Raw genomic sequence first — 10,451 nt, forward strand, 5'->3', positions numbered from 1 at the left:
AAATATCAGTGTGACCTTTCACACAATGGTGTGTGTCCACCATTCCAGCTAACATGATCAAGAAACTCAATCTGTACACAGTTGAGATGAAAGGGCTAAGCCTGCCCCTCAGACTCCAGGAGACCAGGGCAGGGGGTAGGTTTGCTCCACCTTGGTGGTGTTTCCTGTACATATTCATATGGTTGCCATTCATTCCTACAGAGAGAGAAAAATAAGTACCGCATTTGCTGACAGTGTCGTAGTGTGCACAAGCTCCCACAGACAAGTATCCTGTAAGGGGTGCAGTGAGTGGTTATCTGTGCACAAAGATATAATGGATCCTCGAGATGTCTTTGCACATTCCCATCCTTCTTATACACACACACACACCTCACACAAACAATTACAGGCATTCTGTCTCGTACAAATCTGACTGCCACAAACTTCCCATAACATGTTCCACTTGAACACCTGGCCAATGGCCCTACTCAAATTTACCAATGAAGGACTCCCAAAATTTCTGTAAGAGTCATCAGCCGGTCCCATCTCAATCCTGTTCATTCCAAACATATGCACTTCGTTCAGTTTTACAAGTTTCTCAGGAACAAGCGGTTCCAGGCCCTACAAACAGACACACACACACAGCAGTGGATAGCATGGTGCAATGGAGGCGCACACTGCTGCTGCTTACTGCAAGGGAGACATAGTAGGCGCTGGTGAGGTCAGAATGGTGCAAATGCACAGGTTGAGCCAATCCAGTACTGCTGCTGGGGTGACAGATAAGTGCCTCCAACTCGCCACGCCATCCACTACAAGCATGTACTTACCAGAAAGGGTCATTGTATTCAAAGAGATGTTCTTCAGAATTCACCTTTTGGCTCAGACAGCCACTCTCAGACTGGAGAGTGAGTCCTACTGCAATTAATGTGCCTTGATTTAGGATCAAGATGGGAGTATGGGGCAGAAATCTGATCGTTTTAGTTAAACAGCATGCATTGAGAATCAGAGTTGTTCCATACTAGAGACACTAGCTCCCCAAAGCACTTCCTCTCCTCCATTTTGCTACCTGTCACACATTACGTTATGTTTTACAGTTGCAAATGGAACATTTTATCCATACACTTAGAATGTGCAGGCAGGAACAACATATGAAATTCTCAGCTTCGTGTACGACACAGATATACACAAGAGGCAGCTGGGATTTACAACATGCATATATCGTGGAAACCAAGTGTATGTCATTGTATGCAAGTAACACAGGAAGCAAATGTCATGCTTTTCACACTAGCTCTGAAAGTGTCCGGACATCCTTCCCAGTTTGTGACCCAGGAGGACAAAAATCCAGACTCACTGGCCTGCCGAGGATGAAAACTAGCAAGTCAGGTGGCAACTGGTCAAAGATTTCTAGTTACAGATAGGTAGCCGTGTTGGTCTGCCATAGTCAAAACAAAAAAAATTCCTTCCAGTAGCACCTTAAAGACCAACTAAGTTAGTTCTTGGTATGAGCTTTCGTGTGCATGCACACGTATCTGAAGAAGTGTGCATGCACACGAAAGCTCATACCAAGAACTAACTTAGTTGGTCTTTAAGGTGCTACTGGAAAGATTTCTAGTGTGACTATTTGCTACATGTCTCTAAGCTACCTATCTTCCTCCTTGCCTTAGGGAGAATCTTTTGGACAACTATGGTCTTAGCAAGAGACTCATAAATAGTGTACATATCATTATGCCATGAAATTTCCTTACCAGCCAGTTAGACTGGGCTCCAAAGAGTTAGATTAAGCCTCCCCCAAGGAGCTCTGATCTCTCCAAGGAAATATTTTAGTCCCCTCCCCCTGCCTCTTTGTCATATTGCAAAATGCTTTTGAGTCTCCCCTCCGATTCCAAAAGTTGTTTACCATGTGGCAAAGGAGGACTGTCCTATGAGAAACACATGCACCTTTGGACACATGTATAACTATGCAGACATTTCTTTGTATCCTGGTGACAGAATGAATGATACCGGTTCAACATGCAGATGTGAAAAGGGAGGCTGTGTCTTAGAAAGAGAGGAGGAAGAACAAACTGAGCCCTTGTACTCTCTGCTGCTTCAATGAACGGGCAGCTGACACAACTGCCTTCTCTACAGATACTGTCATGGCAATCACCCTCTTATTTTGGTGCCTTGGGTGCAACAACTCCTCTAGTCCCTCCATTAAGATTCAAATCAGTGACCCTGTGTCTAATTACCATTTTCTGAGTCATAGAATCATAAGAGTTGGAAGGGGCCCCAAGGGTCATCTAATCCAATGCCCTGCAATGCAGGAATCTCAACACACAGTCCCCCATCCAACCTGAAACCATAACAGACCCTGCTTAACTACAAATGCGCCAGCTGTTTTATTGCTGCACCACTCAGCCTTGTAGTTTCCCCTAATATCAGTATTACACACTCTTTCTAAGAAGTCTATTGTGCAAAACCCTAAGACAACGTTGGAAGTTTGAGTGTTGTCTGGGAGACCCCTGGAGCAACATGAAATTAAGCTCCCTGAAACAAGAGGCTTGCTGTGATTGACTCACTACACCTATGCAACAAAGTCCTTTTCAGAAATCGCCCAGCCCACATCAAGCCCACTGGTCAGTCAGTGTGGTGTAGTGGCTAAAGTGTTGGACTAGGACCTGGGGGAGTAGTGTTCAAATTGATACGCTTGCTGACCCTGACAAGAACCGTTTCCATCAAATAACAAAGCCCTATCCATGATGATAGGCATTTCAGGCAACTGGGCTATCATATGAAAGCCTAGCTGAGCCCTAGAAATTCCACATATCTTCTTCCTCTCTTTAAAAATCCAAACCACAGCCTAAGCAGAAGAGAACTAGGAACACGACTGCCAGTTTTGCTAGACTTTCTTGCATGGTATCAAATCGAAGTTGAGGCTGGTTACTGTCTGGTTGTTTCATGTTTATGCCCCAATGCCTATTATCAGTTCTCACGTTACAGACCCATGGAAGCTGTGGGAAGTACTTCTGAGCAGCAGCAGCAGCACCAAGCTCATCTCAGACACCTCAAGAATACTGCCATGTTATGGGTACCACAAGGAGCTACTATACAAGTGTTTCCATGGAAATACCTCCCTTAGTTTCCCAAAGGAGCTCTTAATGTGCGAATTTGTCCCCCCAAATATGTTGTGTACAGAACCATCACTCTGCTTAGTTGGGGAAGGGCCTAGGAGAGGGACAACATGTCATTTTGGAAGGTGGCGGAGGTGAGCACATAATCATCTTGAACTTTAGAAGAGTTTCCTGCAAAGGAACTAATCTGGCGGGCATCATATGCAAATGATCACGTCATACTCATAACTTTCAGTCCCAAAGGACCCCCCACAATGGCTTACAAACAAATTTTTAAAACAACATGATTTCTTTTTTTTTTTACAACAGCTATAAAAACGTTCAAAATAAGAAAGCAACAACACAGCCTTTAAAGCAGGGATAGGCAACCTAAGGCCTGTGGGCAGGATGTGTCCCAATAGCCTTCTCAATCCGGCCCAAGGACGGTCTGGGAATCAGCGTGTTTTTATATGAGTAGAATGTATGCTTTTATTTAAAATGCACCTCTGGGTTATTTGTGGGGCATAGGAATTCGTTCATTTTTTCCAGCCCACCACATGGTCTGAGGGATGGTGGACCAGCCCATGGCTGAAAAGGGTTGCTGACCCCTGCTTTAAAGTATCTCAGTATCCAACAGCAATCATAACGCTAACTTCCTCCGAAGACCTTCACAAACAACATCATCTTCACTGCTCTTCCAGAGCTGAGGTAGAATAAGCCAGGTGGATTTCCAAGACCAGCTTCAGGTTTGAGAGGCCCCTGACCAAGTGCCCTCCAACGACAACCCTCCTTTGGTGCTGAGCCTTGGTTGTAGTGGCGGGCAGCAGCAGCCCTCAAAGCAGCCATGGGGGGTTGCGTCAGCAGCCATTTTAATTTCCCACAAAACCCCACAGTGAAGATATGTTGGGGGCATTGCAGGAAAATAAAAGCAGCTACTCTCAGCTGGCTTAGATAACACAGCTGGCTCCCCCCCCCAAAGAATGGGGTCCCAGGACCAATGTCAGCATTGGGCCCTGCCAGGGTGTTGGGGCCCTGCCAGCTGCCCAAGAATGTCAGTTGCTGGTGCCAGTCCTGCAGACATTGCTCAGGAGTGACTCGTGGTGCCGCCATCCAAAAGGTTCTGTTCATTAAGGGTGGGACCAGATGTTGCAAATGACAGAGAGTGGAGGCGTACAAACTCACTGAGTGATGATGTCACATCAAACACCAAGAATCTTCATGTATGTTATGATGGAGAGAGAAGCAGGAGATGTGGTGGTGGTGCTTTCTTTCTCTGACGAACTTGTATCATTCATAAAGCCTGGGTGTCTTCTGACAGGCAGAGATTCCCCTATATATTTTACTTCTATTGTGCTTTTTTGAGTATCATGTGGAATTCAATGGCACACACACACACACCGCCCCAATTAGGTGAAACTAAGATTGGGACAATTAAAATGCCCAAGAACAAAAACAAAACAAAACACTCACATGGACACCTGAACATTGAGTAATTTTCTCCCACCTGACTGGGGCAACCTTTGTCAGAAGCGTGTTATTTGACACAGGGTGCTAAAGCCTGGCAGGCATCCAAAGGACTTAGCAGCCAAAAAAGATATTGTTCCACAGGGAGAGCAAAACTGGGTTATAGTATTTGTTTCAGAAAGCAAAGACTGTCCTCAATAGGTTGTTCTGCAATCTTAGATAAGGCTTGGAATTCAGGTGCCAGTATATAACCTTAGGCTATTTGCCTGTTGCCTCCAGATAAACTACATTCATTTGGATGGAGGACAAGTCACAAGCATAGCAGCAGTGCTAACTCACTCCGGCCAAATCCTTTAAAAAGTCAGACTGAATTCTCAGCAAACCAAGTAGCACAGTTCACAGTACTTTAAAAAAAAAATACACTAGTTGAAAGTTGAGAACAAAAACACCTATCATGATTCTGCGCCTCCACCCCTGATCCCCTAACTTTCTTACTGGCATAACCACACTTGTTTAGGAATCTGTCAGAAAAAAAATAGCCAAAGGATATTAAAACATTTTCATCTTTTACTTGCAAGTATGTTACCAGGCCACATTGATGTTTTTAATCTGATGTTTAATAGCAGCCCAAACTGTGAATTGCCTACAAAGAGAAACGTTCAAATAAATGACAGGTGATACTGGGGGAAGGGGGCAAATATATTTCCAAATAATAGTCCTAATCAGAGAAAAGGATCTTAGTCTAAGACATATGAAACTGTCAAACGAGGATGAATCTTTGGGTCAATTCCCACATTATGTAGAGGCCAACCTGGGTTTGCCCCTAAGTGTGCACTTCCTACAGACCATCACAGCTCCCTGATGAGTATAACCAGGTGACACACCAGTTTGTGAACCCATGTTTATCATATTCATACCTCGGATTTCACCACAGTCGGTATCCAAAAAGACCAAGGGGGTTGCCATTTTCTCCTTCCAGTGGCAGCCTGTGATACATCATGGAATGTCGCTCAGAAGCTTTTCCCTCAGCCTGCAGAATACCTTTTCTGCGGGCAGAAGCTTCCACCAGAGGCAGAGGCCTGGTGTGTGCATGAATCCTTTAGATCTCAGCCCACAGCTGTACACTTTTAAAATGCAATGTGCAAAAACACCTTTTGCAATGGATTTCCTATTCCGCTCAAAGGATTTACGCCTTGCTCTGATATCATGTGAAAGCCTGCTCTGCTGGTATTATAACCTTTCCCACCCGCCCACCCTTTGAACTTTAGCACTCTGTGAACTTTAGCATTTGCAAGTGTCTTGTGAATCATCTTGATAGTCCTGGATACAGCAGCAAAAAGGAGCATGAGTTGAAAGAGTCTAAACTCCAGCACATGAAAGGCCTCACTGCCAGAGTCCAGACCTGCCTTAAGAACAGCGTAAGGACATAAGATGAGCTTGCTGGATCAAGCCAGTGGCCCATCTAGTCCAACATCCTGTTCTCATAGTGGCCAACCAGATGCCTGTGGGAAATTTGCAAGCAGGATTTGAGCGCAAGACCACTCTCCCTTCCTGTGACTTCCAGCAGCATTCAGAAGCATTGCTGCCTCCAACTATGGTGGCAGAACATAGCTGTCTCAGTTAGCGGTCAATAGCCTTCTCCTCCTTGAATTTTTCTTATGCTCTTTCAAAGGTTAGTGGTCACCAATGCCATTTGTGGGAGCGAGTTCCACGGTAGTAACTGTGCGCTGTGGAAAGAAGTACTGTAGCTTATTTTCTCAGCCACAGATGCTGCACCAAAGTTTCTCTCTTGTACTTATGCATTACAGGGGGAGACAAAAAGCAGGGCTGTGACACCAACCTACACCAGGGAGAGGGAACTTGTGGTCCTTCGTTGTGTTGGAACCTAGCTCCCATCAGACACAGCCAAAGCGGTCAATGGCCAGGGATGATGGAAACTGTAGCCCACAAACATCTGAAGGACCACAGGTTCCCCTTCTACACACACATCTTTGCACTCCATCTTACACATTATCTGCTTATTTATTTCACAAACAATTCACATGAGCTACAAGCAGGCGCAAATACGCCTAATAGTAACTCCCAATTGTCAAGGTTAGTGAGAGTCGAGGAGACCGCAGATTTCCTATCTCTACACTAGATCTGCACCAATTCTTATTGGATCAGATTATCAATCCTTTAATTGCCTTCACAGAACCAGTCCTATGGATGTTATTTTCAAGGGAGAAAAATGAGGGAAGATTAGGCCACGTTGAACCAAAGTTAAGTGCAGCAAACATTTAGGCTTAAATGTTCTTCACTCGTTTTGAAGCTGATGCTAAATGCTGAGATACTGTCTCCCTCTGCACTTGGAGCAGGGGCTGAAAGCAACTGGATTATCTTGGTTTCTGTGCCATGCACATGCAAAGGCCCTCTCCTCTCCACACTCCCCTTTAAATGCACCTCGGGCAGCCATCAGGTTTGTCAGATAAGTTACATAATGCACACACTCCGGTCACTGCACTCCCATTCCATATACTCAAATTAGAGACAAAATACTGTGGACATAATAGAAAAACAATAAGAATATGATTTGTTATTGTTGTTGTTGCTAAAGCATTGCCTACCCCAACACCACAGAAGTGTCCTATCATGCAGAATAACAGTGCTACACAAAGGGCAGTAAAAGATGAGATCCAGAAACAGGCTGTGCTATCTCCAAAACATAGGAGGGGGGAGACTCTTATTTATAAGCAATCAACAATTATGAACATGCTACAAATCACCATTCCAACTCTACAATTCCACGATTCTATGATAAAGGAACTTGAGAGTGATCTACATAAAACAACACATTGTTCGAGAAAGCAAACAAAACAAAACAACTGGGGAGGAAAATTCAGGTTAAGGTTATAGTCCTGCCAGCTCCTCTTTGTAAGTGAGAATTAACCTTTTAGCTGGATGGTGTCTGGCTGCTTATTTTATAACATGCTTGGTGACCTCTGCTGGTGCCTACAACTGTAAGAGCATCACCCTGCCTATCACCCATTGACTATGAAATCATTGTGTTACAGAACCCCACAGACTGGCTGGCGAGACAGTGCCCCTAGTCAGTTATAAATATGCTGTTTTGTTTTGGCCAGGAGATGCGAGGGGGGGGGGGAGAGAGAGAGATAGAAAGCAGGAAATGGGAAGAGGAGAAAGTAGCTCTGATTCTCCTTGAAACGATCCCTCAGTCCTGACCTATATGATTAAGTTAGCTCTACCTAAATGCATATATGGCAAGAAGCAAAATCTTATACGGTCCCTATGCGCGAACAGAGAAAGCCACTGAACAGAAAACCATGGGAGACGGTGCAGAAAACCTGATGGTCTGGTTTTATTTCGGGAGGGGGGAGAGAGGGTGCGCGGGCGCAAATGATACTTTAACCCCTTCCCTTCTGGGGCATATTAGGGAAGCAGGGGACTCACTGCAAATATTATTTCGAAAGCACTTTTTTTCTGGGGACGGAGATCTTGAATTAATACGCGACTTACTCCAGAGTAGCCGCACAGTCGCTCCACTAAAATCCACAGAATTGCTCCCAAACGAGATGTCTTGACGACTGTAAGGAGAGATTCACCCGCCCCCTTTGCAGCGCCTTTTGGTTCTCATGGGGCATTCCTGGGTAAGTGCATTTATGGACTGGAAGAAAGTGATTCATTGATTCCCTGCGCTGGAGTTGTCCCGTCGATTTCAATACATGCGTACACAAACATACCCGCGCGCGCCGGGTGAGTAGCCGGCGCACAGAGCACCCTTTATAAGAGTTTGCAAACAGGGACTGGAACGAGCTTTAAAAGAAATATTTCTTTTTTAAAAAAAAGAAAAAAGAAAACACCACATGCCCTCCCCCGCAAAAGAAAAGGCCAACCAGGATGCTCCCCTCCAAGATGAATGAAGTTCCCATTTCTTAGACGGAATGATTTTTTTTATTAATCAGTGGATTAACTACAATTCCGCGCGAGAAAGAACCCAAGCGGCGCGCGCCTTTGCGCTGCGCGCATTCTCTCTCCAAACACCCCAACCAGCTACAAGTTCCCAGAGGCGCCCGCAAAACCTTCCAATCTATTTGGGGGGTAGGGGGAAATCTCCAGAGGCTTCCCTCGCCCACCAGCCTCGGATCGGAGAGAAATGTCATCCCCTCGGGGGTTGCAAGCGGCGTGGGGAGGGTGAGACGGCGGCGGGGGCGGGGTGGTGAGCGAGCGAGCGAGCGCGGCTGGGCTTCCCCAAGACCCGGCCGGCGGCACTTACTAAGCTGCTTGGCGCTGGCGACTCCGCGCGGCTCCCTCCAGCAGCAGCGAGCGATTCCTTGTGTCGGGTTCGGGCTGTTGTCTTGCAAACGCCGCCCCGCCCCAGGGGCAGGCCGGACCCGTCCCTCGCTCCCTCCCTCTTCCCTCCCCGTTGTATACAAGAGGCGGCCGGGGCTGTCCGATCGCACGCGGCGGGCGTCGCAGGCTCCGCGGGGAGGGGAGGGAGGGGAGGGGAGGGGAGGGGAAGTGGGCAGGACGCTCCTCCGGCCACCCATCCGTGCACTTTCCAATGAACATCCTCTCCGGCAGCCCCCGCCCGCCCGCCAGCCTCCCTCCTCGTGGGGAGATAGGTCAGGGATGCTGCTGCTTTCGCCCTCTTCCTCCTCTGTCCCGACCAGCCTTTCTTTGCTGCGCCGAGCAGGCCTTCCTGGGCTGACGGTGCGCCAGTTGCGTTTCTCTCTCCTTGGCGCGAACTTTCATGCGGTTGCTCGATTTTTATTTCTTTGTTCGTTCTTCAAATTATTTATTTATTCCGCTTCGTTTGTTCATTTATATACTTCAATTCAGTATCTGTATTACAAAATTGTAGAGTTGGAGGGGACCCTGAGGATAATCAAACTCAACCCCTTGTAAATGCAGGAATATGAAACTGTCCCATACGAGGATCGAACCTGCAACCTTGGCATTATCAGCACGGCACTCTAAGCAGCTGAGCTAGCCATGCAATTTCACTGCTTAGAAAGTTGCAGTCATCTTAATCTGTTTTAGTATTTTATGCCACAGCAGGCGCTATAACCCTCCAATGGTTGGACTTCATCCCACCCCAAAGGCGTATGCACACCTCCATTGTCTCCTGAGACAGAGAGATTGTCAACAGCAATGTTTTAAAGAACATTTGTGATTTTTTTTCTTGGTTTTGCTGTTATTATCATTCTGCAAACTGCTGTGAGGTGTCTGTTTTTTTACAATCAAGTGGTGTGCAAATGTTATTAAATAAAATAAACTAAATGTATTGATACATTTTAGAAGACATCTGAGCTCACTGGAAGGACAGATCGTGAAGCTGAGGCTCCAATACTTTGGCCACCTCATGAGAAGAGAAGACTCCCTGGAAAAGACCCTGATGTTGGGAAAGATGGAGAAGGGGACGACAGAGGACGAGATGGTTGGACAGTGTTCTCGAAGCTACAAACATGAGTCTGACCAAGGCAGCCCTGTTTAGGGAAGCTTTTAATGTTTGACAGACTGTTGTATTTTAATATTTTGCTGGAAGCTGCCCAGAGTGGCTGGGGAAACCCAGCCAGATGGGCAGGGTATAAATAAATTATTATTATTACCGGTACTTTTATTATTATTATTACATAGTACAGAACATCCCTCCGTCATGTAAATCAGACATATGCGATAGGAGGGAAGTAAAAACAGAATTAGCATCAGCAAGCTCCAAGCCAGCTCAACTTCAGATTAAACCTCCAAATCTCTAAAACAATTTATGGCAATACAGTATAATCTAACTCATTCTAATCTTTTTTGCAGCGAGTGCATAAAGAGCCACTTTATGTGTCACAAAGCTATTAGTGTCACTCAAAAGAAACGGAACTTTTTCTGCCAGTGTGTAACTGCTTCCATGTAAGAACAAAGGTTTTA

At 45.9% G+C, this 10,451-nt stretch overlaps 1 protein-coding gene across 4 annotated transcripts in view; it reads right to left on the reverse strand.

Annotated features, from left to right (window-relative positions):
• The window catches only part of SOX13 (SRY-box transcription factor 13), a 66,561-nt gene extending 57,653 nt beyond the window's left edge, over positions 1–8,908 (reverse strand). For 3 of the 4 annotated variants that reach the window (XM_081914569.1, XM_081914570.1, XM_081914566.1), the window contains exon 1: positions 8,806–8,908. The gene's annotated coding sequence lies outside the window, so the exon portion shown is untranslated. Of the gene's footprint in view, positions 1–8,048; positions 8,197–8,805 lie in introns of all 4 variants that reach the window. The other variant, XM_081914567.1, reaches the window with a different exon arrangement.
• Positions 8,909–10,451: the final 1,543 nt, after the last annotated feature.

The sequence above is a fragment of the Podarcis melisellensis genome (assembly GCF_964234715.1).
Source record: "Podarcis melisellensis genome assembly, chromosome: 6".
Lineage (NCBI taxonomy): Eukaryota > Metazoa > Chordata > Lepidosauria > Squamata > Lacertidae > Podarcis > Podarcis melisellensis.